The sequence below is a fragment of the Lampris incognitus genome, chromosome 2, assembly GCF_029633865.1.
Source record: "Lampris incognitus isolate fLamInc1 chromosome 2, fLamInc1.hap2, whole genome shotgun sequence".
NCBI lineage: Eukaryota > Metazoa > Chordata > Actinopteri > Lampriformes > Lampridae > Lampris > Lampris incognitus.
This window is the reverse complement of record NC_079212.1, coordinates 2,097,199-2,113,577: the sequence shown is the minus strand read 5'-3', so window position 1 is coordinate 2,113,577 and position 16,379 is coordinate 2,097,199. Positions and strand designations below refer to the sequence as shown.

The 16,379-nt window shown below is 45.2% G+C and overlaps 1 long non-coding RNA gene across 1 annotated transcript; it reads left to right on the top strand.

Moving 5' to 3' along the window:
• Positions 1-15,374: 15,374 nt before the first annotated feature.
• LOC130108492 (uncharacterized) lies at positions 15,375-16,025 on the top strand. The gene is made up of 2 exons (XR_008809884.1): positions 15,375-15,451; positions 15,839-16,025. It is a non-coding gene; the product is annotated as an uncharacterized LOC130108492 (long non-coding RNA).
• The last annotated feature ends 354 nt before the right edge of the window (positions 16,026-16,379 follow it).

Sequence of the window (16,379 nt, the reverse complement as noted above, 5' to 3'; positions counted from 1 at the left end):
GAAATGGAGTTGAATGTTTTCACATCTTTGAGACTCGACACCACCACATATGTAATGATATCGGTACTGGATTACACACATCAGATTATTCAGTTTTCATAACCAAACCTGTGGTGGCCTGACAGTTTGTGGGTCTGATCCAGTGGTTTGGACAAGTTGTAATGGTCCACTCTCCAGGCTCGGGTCAACCTCCTAAACTGCTGCTACAGACAGCAGCTTCCAGTTTATTGAGGCTCGAGACTGAAAATATTTCTACCCAGTTCAGATGTGGCTTTCATGTTTGTGTTAAGTGTCTATTTGACTAGAATAGATCAGGGTTAGAACGAGGTTTTCTGGGAGATCGGACCAACATCCACCCTGTCCTCCTCTCTGCTGTGCTGGGATTAAGTCAGTGGGAAAAGACCAGTCGATGTGTCTGTGTTGCTGGTAAGTTGGTTTACTCCAGCTGTCACTTTACCAGATAACCAACCATCACCTGGTGATCCTGCTGTCTTTACAGCATCTAGCCAGGATGTAGAGTTTATCTGTCCTACCACGTGTGACAGCAGAGACGATCTGGTGTACATCAGAGTCATTTTATGTTAAATGGCTAGTTCTGGTTTCTAGGATTTTTACTGTGTCCTGCTTACATATCAGAGTGCAGTTTGAAGGTCAGTTTAACCTAGCTGAGCTCAACTACTGGATGTCTACCGGGATCGTTAGTGTCTCCTCTTAAATGAAGGGAAATGCTCCTCCTCAGAAGCCATCATTAATACTTTTTACTGTTTAGCCTAGTGTGAATTTTTCTTGGCCAAAAATTTCCGAAGTACATGCAAAATCCTAAAATTAGTATTTAGATCTCTGTCTCTCACGAGATGTCGAAGCTGATTGAAATGTAGTCCGGCCAGCATGAGGAAGTCATTAGTAAATTTGATATAATATCATTTCTTTGTTTCTAATGAAATTAGTGACTTATTAGTTTGTAAATCACAATGTTTAGTTAGTCAGACTAGCTATCCATCTTTGAAGGTTGAAGGTGTCTTTCTCTTGAGAGGAGCTGCTGTTGATCCCAGTAGGCATCCAGCAGTTGGACTAAGCTAAACTCACCATTCAACGTGCCTTCACACTGCACACAGACATGAAAAAGGAATCCACCACTTTGTCTGACTATGTAAGTAGGACACAGTAAATACCTCAGAAACCAAACTATCCCTTTAAAGAGGACTATGAAGGCTGAATCCTGCAGAGCATCGTCCATGAGGAGACCTTGCCTTCCTATGCTCTTCTGGACTCATCCGGAAAACAACCCCCATCAATTTCATGTTTTAAAGTTTTATTTTGGTAGGATAAAATGCCTGGAAACCTGGGGGAGAACCTTTTTGTCCAGCCCCAGAACACATGTGACACACACTTATTTCACATATTGTGGAAGTAGTTGTAGTGTAGAATAATATTTCACTATAGAATTATATGGTCTGGTTAAAAACGCCTAGTTTCATCAGCTTATGTCATATCGACCTCCGACCTGAATCGTCCCATCCAGTCTCCAGATCAGGATTGTGGGAACTTGAGTGTGCTGTCCAATAACGGCGTACAAGGGTAGGCTTCTCCAGAAGACTCTTTCGCCATACTGCCCTGTACTGGTCTGGATATCTGATTTGAGTCCAGCCAGCAGATGGCTGAGCTGTGCCTTTCCTCTCGTCTGTACACACTAAAGAGAAGCCATACAGTCCTCTCCATGTAACGATCCCTGGACTGTGTACATGTACACAGTCTTCTACAGCTGATTTATACTGTGACAATGTTGTCCATGATATATATGGTTCTTTCTCTGCCTGTATAGGACAGTGTTCACTTTATTTTCATGCGAGTGAAAAGTGCTTGTAAAGGCTTTTCTGTCACCAGTCGGCCTGCTCAGTGTCTCTCTCTCTTTCTGGGCTCATTTCAAAGGATTAAACTTCTGGACAGAATGTTACGTGTTTAAAATTGTGTTCATATCAACACGAGTTTTAACATGGTCATTTTGATGCTTGTAACTTACATGTCCATACCAACATGTTATGAGGTCTCCATATGCCATGTGTTAAAGATGTGTTCATCAGCACGTGTTAGCAAGTTGTTGTCAACATATATGTTAATCATGTTGATTGGCTGTGGGTTTAATTGATGTCTGGGCAGGGTGGTGTCTCAGAACAGGATCACAGGTTTGTGTCCTGGCAAATTCTCCTTGAGCAAGGCACTAGACCACCAGTACCATCTGGCCACCTGTTAGTGTTTCATGGGTCTGTATCAGAACAAATCCAGTTCTGAATGTCTGTGTATTTCTGCCACTGGTCCCAGATGGCCCAGATAGTCTGTCCCACCAAATTGACTTTCAGGTCCTAACGAACACGTATGGCATTCGCTGCTCCTGTTTGAGCCGCTGTTGCTCCGCTAAAACAAGGAGCATGTCATCTGCATATAGCCAGTTAGTTGGTTGATTAAATACTTCCTGTCTTCACGAAGAGGCTTCCCTCGGTGTGTGACGCCCAGAGAGAGAGACTGAGGACTCGTAGCGGCTAAACCTCTGATGGCGCTGAACAGGGACATGCTTCTTTCTCACAGCGGTTTTCATAATTCGTATAAACATACTGTTTGTCTTTATACACCAAAACTGTCCTGCTGTAGATGTCTTGTTGAAGAAGCCAGTCTGCAGAGGGTTAATGACTCTGTCTGTATGTATGAATGAAAGGGAAGCAGGTTTGTCGTAGTGTTGAAAAGGTCTCACCACCACTGTGAATCCAGGAGGTGTTAAACGTTCATTTTTACCACAGCGTTTCTATGTGCGGCTAGTTCATAGTGTTACAGAAATACACAAAGTAAACTAAACTACACTTTGCATCAGGACTCGTTCCTCCGCTTCCCCCAGTGGCCATCAATAGAATGATGTTTTTGCAGCAGTAGCAGATTTTCTACTGTTGGATGTTTTTAACCTGTAATGGAAATGTTGAACCAGCCATCTGTACTGTAAAGGCACTTCCTGTTCGTACAGTGGGGGTGAAGCCTCTATGGTAGACCAGGTCCTTTCTGTATGGGTTGCCCCCCAACATCAAAAAGACATGCATGTTAGGGTTAATGCTCCTGCCTGTGCCCCTGAGCAAGGCAGTGGAAAGAAGAAGTGGAGCTGGTCCCCGGGGGCTGCAGCTGCCACTGCTGCTACGCAGCAGGAGGCCTACATGCACTGCTGCTACACGGCAGGAGGCCTACATGCACCGCCGCTACACAGCAGGAGGCCTACATGCACTGCTGCTACACGGCAGGGGGGCTACATGCACTGCTGCTACACAGCAGGAGGCCTACATGCACTGCTGCTACACGGCAGGGGGGCTACATGCACTGCTGCTACACAGCAGGAGGCCTACATGCACTGCTGCTACACAGCAGGAGGCCTACATGCACTGCTGCTACACGGCAGGAGGCCTACATGCACTGCTGCTACATGGCAGGAGGCCTACATGCACTGCTGCTACATGGCAGGAGGCCTACATGCACTGCTGCTACACAGCAGGAGGCCTACATGCACTGCTGCTACACGGCAGGGGGGCTACATGCACTGCTGCTACATGGCAGGAGGCCTACATGCACTGCTGCTACATGGCAGGAGGCCTACATGCACTGCTGCTACACGGCAGGAGGCCTACATGCACTGCTGCTACATGGCAGGAGGCCTACATGCACTGCTGCTACATGGCAGGAGGCCTACATGCACTGCTGCTACATGGCAGGAGGCCTACATGCACTGCTGCTACATGGCAGGAGGCCTACATGCACTGCTGCTACACAGCAGGAGGCCTACATGCACTGCTGCTACACAGCAGGAGGGTTGCATGCAGGGGATTAATAAAGTACATCGTAATCTTGTCATGTTGAGAGAACTTTCTAGATTTTGAAATCATATATTTAATGGACAAACTTGATTTTAAAGATTTTTTAAATAACTAGAGTGTCTTTTTATTTGAATAAAATGTTAGCTGTTATTTAATGGTGGTGGTGAGGAAGAGGAGGAAGACCTACAATCTAACATGATTTATGTGAAGAGCCTAACCCATTTAAAGTAAACCTTCACCTTGATATTCACACGTGTCTCCCGGTGAGACCAGCTGGGGGGAGTTTAGATCACACCAGGCAGTCAGTGTTTGATCTGTGTTGTCTGTGGTTACCAGCATGTTCACCAGCTAACCAGCCTTCATCACGTCACAGCTCTGATTCATCTCATCTGATTCATCTGTACATTCATCTGATCTGATTCATCTGATCTGATTCATCTGTACATTCATCTGATTCATCTGATCTGATTCATCTGATCTGATTCATCTGTACATTCATCTGATTCATCTGATCTGATTCATCTGATCTGATTCATCTGTACATTCATCTGATTCATCTGATCTGATTCATCTGTACATTCATCTGATCTGATGGATCTGATGAATCTGATCTGATGAATCTGTACATTCATCTGATGAATCTGATCTGATTCATCTACATTCATCTGATTCATCTGATCTGATTCATCTGATCTGATGAATCTGTACATTCATCTGATCTGATTCATCTGTACATTCATCTGATCTGATGAATCTGTACATTCATCTGATGAATCTGATCTGATTAATCTGTACATTCTGATTCATCTGATCTGATTCATCTGATCTGATTCATCTGATCTGATTAATCAGATTATTGGTGGTAAAGTCAGGATGTGTGGTTTTACTGCTCTGGTGTACCACAGCGTGTGAAGGCTTTATACATGGTTCATCTTGTCTGATAGTACTAGTACTTTAACTGTCTGATAGTACAAGTACTTTAACTAATAGTACTTGTACTTTAAATGTCTGATAGTACTAGTACTGTAACTGTCTAATAGTACTTGTACTTTAAATGTCTGATAGTACTAGTACTGTAACTGTCTAATAGTACTTGTACTTTAAATGTCTGATAGTACTAGTACTGTAACTGTCTAATAGTACTAGTACTTTAAATGTCTGATAGTACTAGTACTGTAACTGTCTAATACTACTAGTACTTTAACTGTCTGATAGTACTAGTACTTTAACTGTCTGTTCAGCCAAAGGCTAAAACACCACACAGACACCAGACACAGAAACTAACACTACAGACACACACCAGACACCAGACACAGAAACTAACACTACAGACACACACCAGACACAGAAACACCACACAGACACCAGACACAAACGCTACAGACACCAGACACAGAAACTAACACTACAGACACACACCAGACACCAGACACAGAAACTAACACTACAGACACACACCAGACACCAGACACAGAAACTAACACTACAGACACCAGACACAAACACTACAGACACCAGACACAGAAACTAACACTACAGACACACACCAGACACCAGACACAGAAACTAACACTACAGACACACACCAGACACCAGACACAGAAACTAACACTACAGACACACACCAGACACCAGACACAGAAACTAACACTACAGACACACACCAGACACAGAAACACCACACAGACACCAGACACAAACGCTACAGACACCAGACACAGAAACTAACACTACAGACACACACCAGACACCAGACACAGAAACTAACACTACAGACACACACCAGACACCAGACACAGAAACTAACACTACAGACACCAGACACAGAAACTAACACTACAGACACACACCAGACACCAGACACCAGACACCAGACACAGAAACACCACACAGACACCAGACACCAGACACAAACGCTACAGACACCAGACACAGAAACTAACACTACAGACACACACCAGACACCAGACACAGAAACTAACACTACAGACACACACCAGACACCAGACACAGAAACTAACACTACAGACACCAGACACAGAAACTAACACTACAGACACACACCAGACACCAGACACAGAAACTAACACTACAGACACACACCAGACACCAGACACAGAAACTAACACTACAGACACACACCAGACACCAGACACAGAAACTAACACTACAGACACACACCAGACACCAGACACAGAAACTAACACTACAGACACCAGACACAGAAACTAACACTACAGACACACACCAGACACCAGACACAGAAACTAACACTACAGACACACACCAGACACCAGACACAGAAACTAACACTACAGACACACACCAGACACCAGACACAGAAACTAACACTACAGACACACACCAGACACCAGACACCAGACACCAGACACAGAAACACCACACAGACACCAGACACAAACGCTACAGACACCAGACACAGAAACTAACACTACAGACACACACCAGACACCAGACACAGAAACTAACACTACAGACACACACCAGACACCAGACACAGAAACACCACACAGACACCAGACACAAACGCTACAGACACCAGACACAGAAACTAACACTACAGACACACACCAGACACCAGACACAGAAACTAACACTACAGACACACACCAGACACCAGACACAGAAACACCACACAGACACCAGACACAAACGCTACAGACACCAGACACAGAAACTAACACTACAGACACACACCAGACACAGAAACTAACACTACAGACACACACCAGACACCAGACACAGAAACTAACACTACAGACACACACCAGACACCAGACACAGAAACTAACACTACAGACACCAGACACAGAAACTAACACTACAGACACACACCAGACACCAGACACCAGACACCAGACACAGAAACACCACACAGACACCAGACACCAGACACAAACGCTACAGACACCAGACACAGAAACTAACACTACAGACACACACCAGACACCAGACACAGAAACTAACACTACAGACACACACCAGACACCAGACACAGAAACTAACACTACAGACACACACCAGACACCAGACACAGAAACTAACACTACAGACACCAGACACAGAAACTAACACTACAGACACACACCAGACACCAGACACAGAAACTAACACTACAGACACACACCAGACACCAGACACAGAAACTAACACTACAGACACACACCAGACACCAGACACAGAAACTAACACTACAGACACACACCAGACACCAGACACAGAAACTAACACTACAGACACACACCAGACACCAGACACCAGACACCAGACACAGAAACACCACACAGACACCAGACACAAACGCTACAGACACCAGACACAGAAACTAACACTACAGACACACACCAGACACCAGACACAGAAACTAACACTACAGACACACACCAGACACCAGACACAGAAACACCACACAGACACCAGACACAAACGCTACAGACACCAGACACAGAAACTAACACTACAGACACACACCAGACACCAGACACAGAAACTAACACTACAGACACACACCAGACACCAGACACAGAAACACCACACAGACACCAGACACAAACGCTACAGACACCAGACACAGAAACTAACACTACAGACACACACCAGACACAGAAACTAACACTACAGACACACACCAGACACCAGACACAGAAACTAACACTACAGACACACACCAGACACCAGACACAGAAACTAACACTACAGACACCAGACACAGAAACTAACACTACAGACACACACCAGACACCAGACACCAGACACCAGACACAGAAACACCACACAGACACCAGACACCAGACACAAACGCTACAGACACCAGACACAGAAACTAACACTACAGACACACACCAGACACCAGACACAGAAACTAACACTACAGACACACACCAGACACCAGACACAGAAACTAACACTACAGACACACACCAGACACCAGACACAGAAACTAACACTACAGACACCAGACACAGAAACTAACACTACAGACACACACCAGACACCAGACACAGAAACTAACACTACAGACACACACCAGACACCAGACACAGAAACTAACACTACAGACACACACCAGACACCAGACACAGAAACTAACACTACAGACACACACCAGACACCAGACACCAGACACCAGACACAGAAACACCACACAGACACCAGACACAAACGCTACAGACACCAGACACAGAAACTAACACTACAGACACACACCAGACACCAGACACAGAAACTAACACTACAGACACACACCAGACACCAGACACAGAAACACCACACAGACACCAGACACAAACGCTACAGACACCAGACACAGAAACTAACACTACAGACACACACCAGACACCAGACACAGAAACTAACACTACAGACACACACCAGACACCAGACACAGAAACTAACACTACAGACACACACCAGACACCAGACACAGAAACTAACACTACAGACACACACCAGACACCAGACACCAGACACCAGACACAGAAACACCACACAGACACCAGACACAAACGCTACAGACACCAGACACAGAAACTAACACTACAGACACACACCAGACACCAGACACAGAAACTAACACTACAGACACACACCAGACACCAGACACAGAAACACCACACAGACACCAGACACAAACGCTACAGACACCAGACACAGAAACTAACACTACAGACACACACCAGACACCAGACACAGAAACTAACACTACAGACACACACCAGACACCAGACACAGAAACACCACACAGACACCAGACACAAACGCTACAGACACCAGACACAGAAACTAACACTACAGACACACACCAGACACCAGACACAGAAACTAACACTACAGACACACACCAGACACCAGACACAGAAACACCACACAGACACCAGACACAAACGCTACAGACACCAGACACAGAAACTAACACTACAGACACACACCAGACACAGAAACTAACACTACAGACACACACCAGACACCAGACACAGAAACACCACACAGACACACACCAGACACAGAAACACCACACAGACACCAGACACAAACGCTACAGACACCAGACACAGAAACTAACACTACAGACACACACCAGACACCAGACACAGAAACTAACACTACAGACACACACCAGACACCAGACACAGAAACTAACACTACAGACACCAGACACAAACACTACAGACACCAGACACAGAAACTAACACTACAGACACACACCAGACACAGAAACTAACACTACAGACACACACCAGACACCAGACACAGAAACACCACACAGACACACACCAGACACAGAAACTAACACTACAGACACACACCAGACACCAGACACAGAAACTAACACTACAGACACACACCAGACACCAGACACAGAAACACCACACAGACACCAGACACAAACACTACAGACACCAGACACAGAAACTAACACTACAGACACACACCAGACACAAATACCACACAGACGCACTCCAGACACCAGACACAAACACCACAGACGCACCACAGATAAGTTACAGAAACAAACACTACAGACACACACCAGACACAGACACACCACAAGACACAAACACCACAGACACACACCACACACCAGACACAAACACCACAGACGCACCACAGATAAGTTACAGAAACAAACACTACAGACACACACCAGACACCAATACCACAGACACACCACAAGACACAAACACCACAGACACAGAAATCAACACTACAGACACACACCAGACACAGACACACCACAAGACACAAACACCACAGACACACACCAGACACCAGACACAAACACCACAGACGCACCACAGATAACAGTTACAGAAACAAACACTACAGACACACACCAGACACCAGACACAGACACACCACAAGACACAAACACCACAGACACAGAAATCAACACTACAGACACACCACAGACAGCACAAATGAAGATGGCACAGACAGGACGTCTGTGGTGTCTGTCTGGTGTCCGTCTGTCTCCCTGGATTTCATGTGAACAGTGAAGGAACATTAAGACCCATGTTTGTGTTGACAGATTGTGTTTGGGTTGTAAGAATGTGTGACTGTACATACTTCTTTTAGTAAAGTTGTTTTCTAAAAAGCAGGGCGTGTTTGACTTGCTGTGGGGTGTGTCTGGTTTCTGGTGGAGGATTCAGAAGTACTGACTCGCATTTGCTTCTGATTATGAAATGAGTCGGCAGACACAACATGACATGCTAACGTTCACACAGAACACGCTAAGGCTAACTGGTGTGGTCACATCTAACAGGATGAAACACTACGGCAGGAGGACACCGTCTGCCTGCTTCATGTTAACACAAATACGAAATAAAAACCTAACCTGCTCATAGGTACTCCATCAGTACTGTACCACAGCATTCCTACCAGTCAGACCAGTCCCAGACCCGAGTAGCCCTACCGCATTCCTCACCAGGACACAGACAGACAGACAGACAGACAGACAGACAGACAGCCGGTGAAGTGAGTTTAGTTTCATGACGCTGATTTAAAGCTGAAGCAGTTGATTTTTGGCCTGACTGACCTGTCCTGTGTCTCCAGCAGCTTCACCAGCAGCTCCTGGCTGACAGAGCTTCTCATGTGTCACTGTGTGTTTGACGTGCAGGACAGGAAGACTAACTGTCTGTTTCTCTCTCTCTCTCTCTCTCTGTCTCTCTCTGTCTCTCTCTCTCTCTCTCTCTCTCTCTCTCTCTCTCTCTCTCTCTCTCTCTCTCTCTCTCTCTCTCTCTCTCTTGTAGCAGCCCAGAAAAGGAGAAGGGTTCCTGAACGGAGGACTGGATCCACAGACAGACTGACAGACAGAAAGACAGATTGTTACATACGTACAGTGCCTTGCAAACGTATTCCACACCCCCCCCCACCACCACCACCACCACCACCATATTCTGGATTACCAAATACACTTACACATATTTTCCCAAATAGTATTTTTATTGCGAACAGATTTGTAAAAAATGTACTTCTAAAGCTAAATTTTTAAAAAAAGGTGCTAGCGGTGGCGTCCGGGTAGCGTACTAGTCTATTCCGTTGCCTACCAACATGGGGATCGCTGGTTCGAATCCCCGTGTTACCTCCGGCTTGGTTAGGCGTCCCTACAGACATAATTGGCTATGTCTGCGGGTGGGAAGCCGGATGTGGGTATGTGTCCTGGTCGCTGCACTAGCGCCTCCTCTGGTCGGTCAGGGTGCCTGTTCGGGGGGGGGAACTGGGGGGAATAGCGTGATCCTCCCACATGCTACGTCCCCCTGGTGAAACTCCTCACTGTCAGGTGAAAAGAAGCGGCTGGTGACTCCACATGTATGGGAGGAGGCATGTGGTAGTCTGCAGCCCTCCCCGGATCAGCAGAGGGGGTGGAGCAGAGACCGGGACGGCTCGGAAGAGTGGGGTAATTGGCCGGGTACAAGTGGGGATAAAAAGGGGGGAAATCCACACAAAAAATGAAAAAGTGCTTGCATGAGTATTCAACCCCCACATATCAATACTTTGTAGAGTGCCCTTGTGCTGCAGTAACAGCCATGGCTCTCTTGGGGTACATATGTACAAGCTTTGCACATTCTTCTGGGCACATTTTCTACAAGTCTTGCAGGTTGGTGGGATGGCGCCTCTGGACTGTGGTTTTCAGTCTGTGCCACAGATTTTCTTTGACTTAGCCTCTCCAAAACGTTCCCCTTTTTGTTGCTGAGCCATGCCGTTGTTGCTTTAGCCTTGTGCTTAGGATCGTTGTCCTGCTGGAAGGTGAACCTTCTCCCAAGCTTCAGTTTTATGACAGACTGCACAGGTTTTCTTCCAATATTTCTTGTACTTAGCTCCATCCATTCTTCCTTCAACTTGAACAAGGTTCCCAGTGCCGCAGCTGAAAAGCAACCCCATAGCATTATGCTGCCGCCGCCATGCTTCACTGTAGGGAGGGTGTTTTTTAGGACTGAGCAGTGATAGGTTTGCACCACACATAACACTTTGAGTTTTGGCCAAAAAGCTCCAACTTTTGTCTCATCTGACCACAAAACCTGTAACCACATCCTAACTGGGTCTCTCTCATGCTTGGTAGCAAACTCCAAGCATGGTTTTATGTGCATAGTTTTGAGCAACGGCTTCTTTCTTGCCACCCTCCCATACAGGCGGGATTTATGGAGAGCCGTGATATGGTTGACTCATGCACATTTACTCCAGTTTCAGCCACTGGCCTCTGGAGCTCCTTCAGAGTGACTGCAGGATCATGTGTGGCTTTCCTCACCCGCCCACGTCTTGCTTGGACACTTGGCTTTGAGGGACAGCCTGTCCTACAAAATGTCTGGGTGGTGTGATGCAGCTTCCACTTTCTGACAATGGATCCAACAGTGTTCCGTGGGACATCCAAATACTTGGATATTGTTTTGTGTCCCTTTCCCTCCTTCTGCATTTTAATCACTCTGTCTCTTACTTCAGTATTCTGCTGCTTTGTCTTCATGTTCTGATGGAGTTCACGCCCGGCTAATGAACTTCACCCAGAGTGCTTTTATACCCAGAAACCAGACCGGTACTTTACTATCTTACAGGTGCACACTAGTTATGTACCATTGTGTCTACCTGAGGTTGTTTTGGGAATAATTTGTCATTTGTGTAAACTTGGAGCTTTCACAGCACAAGGGGTTGAATACTTGTGCCAGCGCTGTGTTTTAGTTTTAATTTGCTAAGAAACAGTCAGGGAAACATACCTTGTGTTGGCTGTGGGAACACGCTGGTAGAGCTTATGGCTTCACACACATAATATTGTTCAGGAACTCGTGTGTGAGTATCTTTGCTAGTCCAGAAGTTACTGACGACTGTCAAGCGGGTTGAATACACACATACATACATGGACAGGTGGAGAGGGATGGACAGGTGGATGAATAGTTTGACAGCCAAATGACCACATCACCTGTCTGTCTGCCTGCCTGTCTGTCTGTCTGTCTGTCTGTCCGTTCATCTTCAGATCAACGTGCCGAGGACGACCAGCTTTAACTAAACCATGTTCTACACTTCACTTGTTTACCCCCCCCCATCACAACCAAACCCTGATGGTACTATGACAGTACTACAATATTACTACATTAGTACTACAGGTGCCGTTCTGTGCTCATGCTGGCACGGTACCAGTACTAATATACTGGGTCCAGTACAGTGGGACCCAGTGTGTTTAAGTGGTTCTGAGATGAAAAGCTGTTGTTTGTCTCTTGTATTTAAACCAAAGCTGCTTTCATGTCGGCTGGTGTGTTCATGTGAGTATTACACAGTATTATACAGTATTACACAGTATTATACAGTATTACACAGGACGTGCAGACTGTTACAACTCCACGCAGGTCCTCTAGACAAACCAAGTTCTCAAATCATTATTATTATCATTATTATCATTGATATTATTGTTGTTATTATTATCATTAATATTATTGTTGTTATTATTATTGTTATTATTATTATTGTTGTTGTTATTGTTATCGTCCACTGTCTAAACAGTGTCCTGATATGTTGTTGTTGTTGTTGTTGTTGTTGTTGTTGTGTTAGAGTGTACTAGCTGCTTGCTTCATCTCAGCAGGCCAGTTGTGAAGCGTTGCTGCCCCCTGGTGCCTTACAGGACGAGCCTGTTTTACACGGGGCTCTGACTCTGCCTTACGTAGCACCGTTTTGATTGGTACTTCCAAGTTGTAATCCTGGTCAGGCGTACAGCCGGGTATTCTCCATGTGTTGTCACGTTCAGAGTACACACACTGAATACTACCTGCTAGTACTACCTGCTAAAACAAATAAACTGCATGCAGTAAAATGTACTAGCTGGCGCTTCATACTGTCACCAACACGACCCGGGCCCGCCCAGCACCAAACCTGCTCATGTGACTGGGCCAGGTACTCAGCTCATGTGCTGAGCTGTGATTGGCTCATGTGGCCAAGTGTGATCAGGTCAAAGGTCAGGAGCAGTTCAACAGAGAATGACCTGGGACACAATTTGTTAGTGACATCGCATCACTGACCGACGCTGACCTCGGCCAGCAGTATGTTCTGTGTATCAGTATGTATTAGCAGTATGTGCTGTGTATCAGTATGTACTAGAAGTAGGTTCTGTGTATCAGTATGTACTAGAAGTATGTGCTGTGTATCAGTATGTACTAGAAGTATGTGCTGTGTATCAGTATGTACTAGCAGTATGTGCTGTGTATCAGTATGTACTAGAAGTAGGTTCTGTGTATCAGTATGTACTAGAAGTATGTGCTGTGTATCAGTATGTACTAGAAGTATGTTCTGTTTATCAGTATGTACTAGCAGTATGTGCTGTGTATCAGTATGTACTAGCAGTATGTTCTGTTTATCAGTATGTACTAGCAGTATGTTCTGTTTATCAGTATGTACTAGAAGTATGTGCTGTGTATCAGTATGTACTAGAAGTATGTTCTGTTTATCAGTATGTACTAGAAGTATGTTCTGTTTATCAGTATGTACTAGAAGTATGTTCTGTTTATCAGTATGTACTAGAAGTATGTGCTGTTTATCAGTATGTACTAGCAGTATGTTCTGTTTATCAGTATGTACTAGAAGTATGTCCTGTGTATCAGTATGTACTAGCAGTATGTTCTGTTTATCAGTATGTACTAGCAGTATGTTCTGTGTATCAGTATGTACTAGCAGTATGTGCTGTGTATCAGTATGTACTAGAAGTATGTTCTGTTTATCAGTATGTACTAGAAGTATGTGCTGTTTATCAGTATGTACTAGAAGTATGTTCTGTTTATCAGTATGTACTAGCAGTATGTTCTGTTTATCAGTATGTACTAGAAGTATGTCCTGTTTATCAGTATGTACTAGAAGTATGTGCTGTGTATCAGTATGCACTAGAAGTATGTTCTGTGTATCAGTATGTACTAGAAGTATGTGCTGTTTATCAGTATGTACTAGCAGTATGTTCTGTGTATCAGTATGTACTAGCAGTATGTTCTGTTTATCAGTATGTACTAGAAGTATATTCTGTTTATCAGTATGTACTAAGAGTATGTGTACTAGCAGTATGTTCTGTGTATCAGTATGTACTAGCAGTATGTGCTGTGTATCAGTATGTACTAGCAGTATGTGCTGTGTACGTGTGTTTTAGTGTGTGTGCATGTAATGGTGGATACTGTACATGTACATCCATGTCACAGAACCAGTTCACCTGGACACCACGTTTACTGACATACCTTTCATCATCAAGTGACCTCTGCACTCTCACCTGACTGCAGGTACCCCACCTTATAAACAATACACTGACTGCAGGTACCCCACCTTATAAACAACACAGTGGCTGCAGGTACCCCACCCTTATAAACAATACACTGACTGCAGGTACCCCACCCTTATAAACAATACAGTGGCTGCAGGTACCCCACCCTTATAAACAATACAGTGGCTGCAGGTACCCCCACCCTTATAAACAACACAGTGGCTGCAGGTACCCCACCCTATAAACAATACACTGACTGCAGGTACCCCACCCTTATAAACAATACAGTGGCTGCAGGTACCCCACCCTTATAAACAATACAGTGGCTGCAGGTACCCCACCCTTATAAACAATACAGTGGCTGCAGGTACCCCACCCTTATAAATAATACAGTGACTGCAGGTACCCCACCTTATAAACAATACAGTGACTGCAGGTACCCCACCTTATAAACAATACAGTGACTGCAGGTACCCCCACCCTTATAAACAATACAGTGACTGCAGGTACCCCACCCTTATAAACAATACAGTGGCTGCAGGTACCCCCACCTTATAAACAATACAGTGGCTGCAGGTACCCCCACCCTTATAAACAATACAGTGGCTGTAGGTACCCCACCCTTATAAACAATACAGTGGCTGCAGGTACCCCCACCCTTATAAACAATACAGTGGCTGTAGGTACCCCACCCTTATAAACAATACAGTGACTGCAGGTACCCCCACCCTTATAAACAATACAGTGGCTGCAGGTACCCCACCCTATAAACAACACAGTGGCATAACGACCCAAACCAACGACCAGGTTCATATGGAAATATGAATGTGACCATTAACTAGAGTTACCATGGCCATGTGTACTATTCAAGGGCGTCGGAACCGGGGGGACGGAGGAACAAGTACCCCTCAATGTCGGGGGAGTCGAAAAAGCCCCCCCCCCCAAAAAAAATAAAACAAAAAGAACAGCTACTGCTAGATATATGCATAAAAATATGTAATATTGGACATGTACTCCCTGTATGTGCCAGCATTCATGTCATTCCCATCCCACAATATGTAATAGTATTAGTTATTAACCCCCCGCCCCGCCCCGCCCCCCCGCGTCTTTGGTACCGGCGGCGCTCAGAACCCTCCTCTGTTCCGCATCACTCGGGTTTATAAAGTCCCTCACAAACAACGTGTACTTGCCCGTTTTTAAAAGGTAAACATGTGGTTATGACTGTACTGACGTGTCGTAGGTGAGTTTACGTTATTACGACGGTGACGTCACCGTAAACCGGTTTACGGCAGTTC